Source organism: Tamandua tetradactyla, chromosome X, assembly GCF_023851605.1.
Source record: "Tamandua tetradactyla isolate mTamTet1 chromosome X, mTamTet1.pri, whole genome shotgun sequence".
In the NCBI taxonomy this organism is placed as follows: Eukaryota; Metazoa; Chordata; class Mammalia; order Pilosa; family Myrmecophagidae; genus Tamandua; species Tamandua tetradactyla.
Window position 1 is genome coordinate 151,608,576 of NC_135353.1, and position 6,983 is coordinate 151,615,558.

Consider the following 6,983-nt stretch of genomic DNA (forward strand, 5'->3'; position numbering starts at 1 on the left):
ACTGTTCACTTGGAAGAACTGGAGAAAGAACAGCAAACTAACCCCAAAGCAAGCAAAAGGAAAGAAATAACAAAGATCAGAGCAGAAATAAATGAAATTGAAAACATGAAAACAGTAGAGAAAATCAATAAGACCAGAAGTTGGTTCTATGAGAAAATCAATAAGATTGATGGGCCCTTATCAAGATTGACAAAAAGAAGAAGAGAGAGGATGCAAATAAATAAGATCAGAAATGGAAGAGGAGACATAACTACTGACCTCACAGAAATAAAGGAGGTAATAACAGGATACTATGAACAACTTTACGCTAATAAATACAACAATTTAGATGAAATGGACGGGTTCCTGGAAAGACATGAACAACCAACTTTGACTCAAGAAGACATAGATGACCTCAACAAACCAATCACAAGTAAAGAAATTGAATTAGTCATTCAAAATCTTCCTAAAAAGAAAAGTCCAGGACCAGATGGCTTCACATGTGAATTCTACCAAACGTTCCAGAAAGAATTAGTACCAATTCTCCTCAAACTCTTCAAAAAAATCGAAGTGGAGGGAAAACTACCTAATTCATTCTATGAAGCCAACATCACCCTCATACCAAAACCAGGCAAAGATATTACAAAAAAAGAAAACTACAGACCAATCTCTCTAATAAATATAGATGCAAAAATCCTCAATAAAATTCTAGCAAATCGTATCCAACAACACATTAAAAGAATTATACATCATGACCAAGTAGGATTCATCCCAGGTATGCAAGGATGGTTCAACATAAGAAAATCAATTAATGTAATACACCATATCAACAAATCAAAGCAGAAAAATCACATGATCATCTCAATTGATGCAGAGAAGGCATTTGACAAGATTCAACATCCTTTCCTGTTGAAAACACTTCAAAAGATAGGAATACAAGGGAACTTCCTTAAAATGATAGAGGGAATATATGAAAAACCCACAGCTAATATCATCCTCAATGGGGAAAAATTGAAAACTTTCCCCCTAAGATCAGGAACAAGACAAGGATGTCCACTATCACCACTATTATTCAACATTGTGTTGGAGGTTCTAGCCAGAGCAATTAGACAAGAAAAAGAAATACAAGGCATCAAAATTGGAAAGGAAGAAGTAAAACTATCACTGTTTGCAGACGATATGATACTATACGTCGAAAACCCAGAAAAATCCACAATAAAATATATCATATCATGTTATACATGTTTTTAATTTTCTGAAAATATGAGCAATTCTAAAAGAGAAAGAGATTTTGAAATGGAACCATTGTGTGATTCATTGCTGCACATGCATACCTTCTGCTTGAAAATGCAACTAGTCAGTATGATTACCAGGGTATCTGTATTCAAGAATTCTGTACACTTGTGTGAAAGGATTTCCCTCCCTTTTCTCCTTGTTTAGTCAAATATTGCTAGGACTGAAGCATTTAAATCCATACTTATTCCAGCAGTGATATGTCCAGATTTTATGTAGTTATTTCAGTTTTGCTCAGCTGGTATTCCATCTTTGAAATTGTATTCTCTTTTAGATTGGAATATCCTTTCCTTACCACCTCACCATCCTCTTGCCACCACCAAAATGTAACATTCTCCTCTTTGTGAACCTCTTTGTGGATTTCCATTGCTAATTTTGCATTTGTTCAAAGAAGTTCAGAGAAAAAAAAGTGTGTGATGGAGGAACAGGGTGGAGATCAGAGAGCGAATTTTGTGTCTAAGTTATCTTTTGCTTTCAGCCAGAGTAATAAAAATAGATATCATTCAACCAGGAACATTTGGGTTCGAAAAGAAAGCCTTTTTTCACATTTGATCCTGGAGAATATCTTTAGGCAAAACTGGTCTATTTAGTGTCTCAAGGTACTAGTGGTTCCCACATTATTTTTTCCCCAGAAAAGATTCATGAGGACTTCTTTTTCTTGTGACAAGACATAGGACTTGACATTCCTTTTTTAGTATATGTTGGGTGATTGGAAATGGCCCTTTCTAACGATGCCAAAATCCTAAGAACCAGTGTTGTGTAGTGATGAGCCAGATTCTAGCTCAATTCCCAGCTCTACTGCTTTCTGCCTGTGTGGGAAAATCATTTAACTTCTCAAAATCTCAGTTTTCTCAAATATAAAATGGAGATAACAATGCTTATAATGTTGTGGTGAGGTTTAAATGTGTTAAAATACATTGAGTGTTTAGAAGAACGGCTGATACACAGCATAGTATAAATGCTTGGTATTACTAGTATCTTTTTTTGATTGACTCCTCATTTTAGCTTTTTTTCCTCACACAATGCAAGAGTTGAAAGCAATCCTTTGTAGACCAGGACTTAGAAAAGACACTTTTTTTTTCTTGCCAGTAGCTGAGGGTAATTAAGTCCACAACACAAATTTAACCTTTGCAACATGACTGTAGGGTAATGGCAATTGATGGAGTCTAGATTTGTACTACCCAATAGGCTAACTGCTAGCCAAACATGGCTATTTAAATTTTTTGTGTGTGTGGTGTATGACAAGGGTCATATTTCATTCTTTTTCCATGTGAGTATCCTGTTATTGAAGCACCATTTGTTGAATTTTTGTTTGTTTGGTTTTTTGTTTGTTGTTCACTTGTTTGTTTGTTTGTTTTTTGGAAGTGCACAGGCCAGAAACCTAACCCAGGTCTCCCACGTGGCAGGCAAGAGTTCTACCACTGAACTAGCCTCGCACCCTCTATTTAAATTTAAAATTTATTACATTTAAGAGTTTGGTTCCTTGGTTGTTAGTTACCTTATCTACATTTCAAGTGCTCAGTAGCCACATCTGTGGCTGCTGCACCAGACAGCTCAGATATAGGACATTTCCATCATGGTGGGAATGTATTTGGTATAGCGCTGATCATCAGAATCAGATACTGTGTATGTGTGTTCTTTCCTCAAACAACAAGTAGCTCAGTCTAAAGACTTAGATAAGTCTTTCTGCTCAAAAGACATGTTTAGTCCTTCCCACTTTCTTCCTTCCCTGTAACTTCTCTCCTTTTCAAGTCACATTATATAAGTCATCTAGGAAATACTCACATGATAAAGAGATAGGTTTGCTGAAGAAAGGCAAGATGACTCCTCATTAAATTTATTGCTCTTAACCCTTCTCCCATGTAAGGAGAGGTTTCTGAGAACTATCATCTTTTTTTGATATTTGATTTGTTAGATTTTGCATTTTACCATCACAAGAGCACTGTGATATACGTATCTGAATTCAACTTTCACATTTTATTGGGAGGAAAATTTTTATTCAAATTCAGGTTAATTATTATTTAATTGTCCTCTGTATCATCTCAAGTATGTCTCCTTTACCCACCACTATGTAATTCTCTATTATTTTACAGTAGAGTATTTATCTGCATTTTAGAGATGTTAGCAGTCCCATCCTAATCTTTCTCCAGTCACAAAGTAATCCCCAAACAAGAAGTAAGAGAAGATGGGAGATTATTCTACCTTGGGTTTCCTCAGAAGACTCTGAGACAGGAGCTTTTGTTGCCAGTAGTTTATTTGCCAATTGATCCCAGGAGGTATCAAGGGAAAGTGAGACAGGAAAGGGAATAAATCCCATATAAGCAAAGTCACTGACCAGTTTTTGTGGGCAGCTGTGGCTCAGTCCTGCTAGTGACCTTCCAATAGACTGTGTGGAACATGCCTCAGTTGTTCCACAGAAGGGTGAAGAAGCTAGGGTATTTATATGTCAACTCCCACCCTCTAATGATCGAGAGTAATTCCTGAGGCATTCCTTTGTACATACTTCCTGCAAGCCTCACCAGTGGACTAAGCAGGATCCCAAGTTTAGAAGAAAGCCGTGGACAGAGAGATGCAAGAATCTGGGCATTGGGAACTGTCTATGGGGTAGGTCAGAAGTTAGAGGTGAGATACCAGCACTGTCTGCTACAGCAGACTGCCACACATGGTTTGAATGGCAAGCTATGTTTACTGTTTAAAGGGCAATATTTATCGAAATCCTTTAAACAGTTTGTATGCCTTGTTACATTTCATGTTATGCATAACAAAAGAAATGTAAAGTCTAAAAAATATTTTCTAAGGAGTACCTGTTTCAAAGACTGTCAGTAGGCCATATAGGGTCCAAGGGTTCAATTTCCAGTAAGTTATGAAATATTTGCTAAAGATGTACCATCATTATAGTATTTCTGAGGTTTTTTACTATGGTAATATACATTGTGAAACTTAAGGGATTATGGTTGATGGATTTTGCTAACTTATATAATCATAAAATCCTTGAAACTAGGAATTCCTTACTCTACAAAATAACTTGCAAGGCTCCTATTCTGAAGAATATTTTGAAAAACATAGCTTATTTTGTGTTTATCTGCATGTCAGTCTCCCCAGTAGCCTGTGTTTTCCTGGAGAGTAAAAATCATTTTGCATGATCTTTGCAACCTCAATAACTACTACACAATAGCTTGTTAATAAATATCTCTTGAGACTAAAGCAAAAAATGTTTATTTGGTACAAAATTTATGTTTTGACGAGTGCATTTCCTAATATAACTTATGTAGACAGCTTAATTGAGCACCATAAGTACATGGAACCTTGTGTCAGGCATTAGATTTTGTTGGTTTGTCCAGAGTGATGCCCCGATAAATCCCAGAGTGATTTGAACAGTGAATAAAAAGTATTTTGTTAAGTCCCCTTCGGGTAATGGTGAGAAAGTTCAACTTCCCCAAGTTGAATTCTTGATATTCTCACAAGCAGTGTGGACAACCAAAGCTATATGCTTAGCCCCCAATGTTGGGGTTTGTTCATATGAAACTTAATCCCACAAAGGATAGGTCATGCCTACTTAAAATTAGGCCTAAGAGTCACCCCCAGGAGAACCTCTTTTGTTGCTCAGATGTGGCCTCTCTCTCCAGCCAACACAACAAGGAAACTCACCACCCTCCCCCTGTCTACATGGAACATGACTCCCAGGGGTGTGGACCTTCCTGGAAATGTGATACAGAAATCCCAGAATGAGCTGAGACTCAGCATCAAGGGATTGAGAAAACTCACAGAATGAGCTGAGACTCAGCATCAGGGGATTGAGAAAACCTTTTTGACCAAAAGGGGGAAGAGTGAAATGAGACAAAATAAAGTGTCAATGGCCGAGAGATTCCAAACAGAGTCGAGAGGTTATCCTGTAGGTTATTTTTACGCATTAAATAGATATCACCTTGTTAGTCAAGATGTAGTGGAGAGGCTGGAGAAACTGCCAGAAAATGTGGAGCTGTATTCCTGTAGCCATGTTTCTTGAGGATGACTGTATAATGATATAGCTTTCACAGTGTGACTGTGTGATTGTGAAAACCTTGTGTCTGATGCTCCTTTTATCTACCTTGTCAACAGATGAGTAGAACATGTGGAATAAAAATAAATAATAGGGGAAACAAATGTTAAAATAAATTTAGATTGAAATGCTAGTGATCAGTGAAAGGGAGGGGTAAGGGGTATGGTATGTATGATTTTTTTTCTGTTGTCTTTTTATTTCTTTTTCTGAATTGATGCAAATGTTCTAAGAAATTATGATGAATATGCAACTGTGATGATATTGTAAGTTACTGATTGTATATGTAGAATGGAATGATCGTAAGTTAAGAATGTTTGTGTTTGTTATATTTTTTTAAAAATTAATAAAATAAGTGAATAAATAAATATCTCTTGAATTAGTTTATAGAAAGAGGAGAAGGGTGCTGAAAGGATATAGAAATGGCAAGCTCCTTGTACTTCTTATAATGGAAGAAGGAAATACACACCTATACACATCCCCTACCTGTGCAGGCCAGTGTAATAAGACTAAGTTGCAAGCTATAAAAATCCAACTCAAAATAAACTTTACAAAAGAGAAACGTATTGGAATATTGGAGTAGGGAAACAAAATTGATGGAACAGCCACAAAATCTAGGACCTTGGGGAGAAGAATGGGCAGCTATGTGCTGCTGGGTCAACAGGCTCTCTCTCGATACATTTTCCCTAGTGACAACACTGTATCTCTCTGCATTTATTTGTTTGTTTTTTCATTTATTTAAGAAAACTTACAATATATTTATAACCACCAAAAATGGATATCTTAGTTAGCTTATCCATAGGCATATTTAAATAAAGTATCCAAATAATCATTGTAAAGCCTATGCTTGCCCATTGTTTTATAAGCCAATTTAAAATAGAGGCAAACGGGAAAAATCTACAAATAATCAATGTTACTTAAATTCTAAATAGTAAATACTAACTTAAATACCATTTGATTAGCTATCAAAACTGTGAATGTTCTCAGCATATCAAGTAGAAAATTATTACAGATACTAACGTTGCTATAGTAATGACCTCTGTTACTAAACATTTCCAAGTTTCTGATTTCAGGAAAATATAAAAATAAGAATGTTTTTCCAATTAGCATATGAAAATCTTAACCACCAAAAATGGAAATCTTAGTTAGCTTATCCTTAGGCATAATAAAATAAAATATTTAGGCCTAGATCTTTTTTTAAATATGCCTATGTATAAGCTCACTAAGATATCCATTTTAGGTGGTTAAGATTTTTGTATGTTAATTGTAAAAATATTTGTAACATAGGTCATTACTATAACAATGCAGATGTTTGTGAGGACTTTCTATTTGATATTTTACGAACATTCACAGTTTTGACAGCTGATCAAATGGTATCTGAGCTATTACTTATTATTTAGAGTTTAAGAGCTTTGCTCTCTGAATTTGTAGATCTTTTTGTTGTCTTAATTTTAAATTTGTTTATGAAACTTACTGTGCAAACACAGGCATATGGGTACTTTATTTAAATATGCCTATGGTTAAGCTAGCCAAGTTATCCATTTTTGGTGGTTCTGAGTGTATTGTTGTTCTCTTAAATAAATAAATACACATTGTAAAGCCTGTGTTTGAACAATATATTTCATAAACCAGTTTAAAATTAAAGCAAGCAAGGAAAAAAAATCTACAGATACAG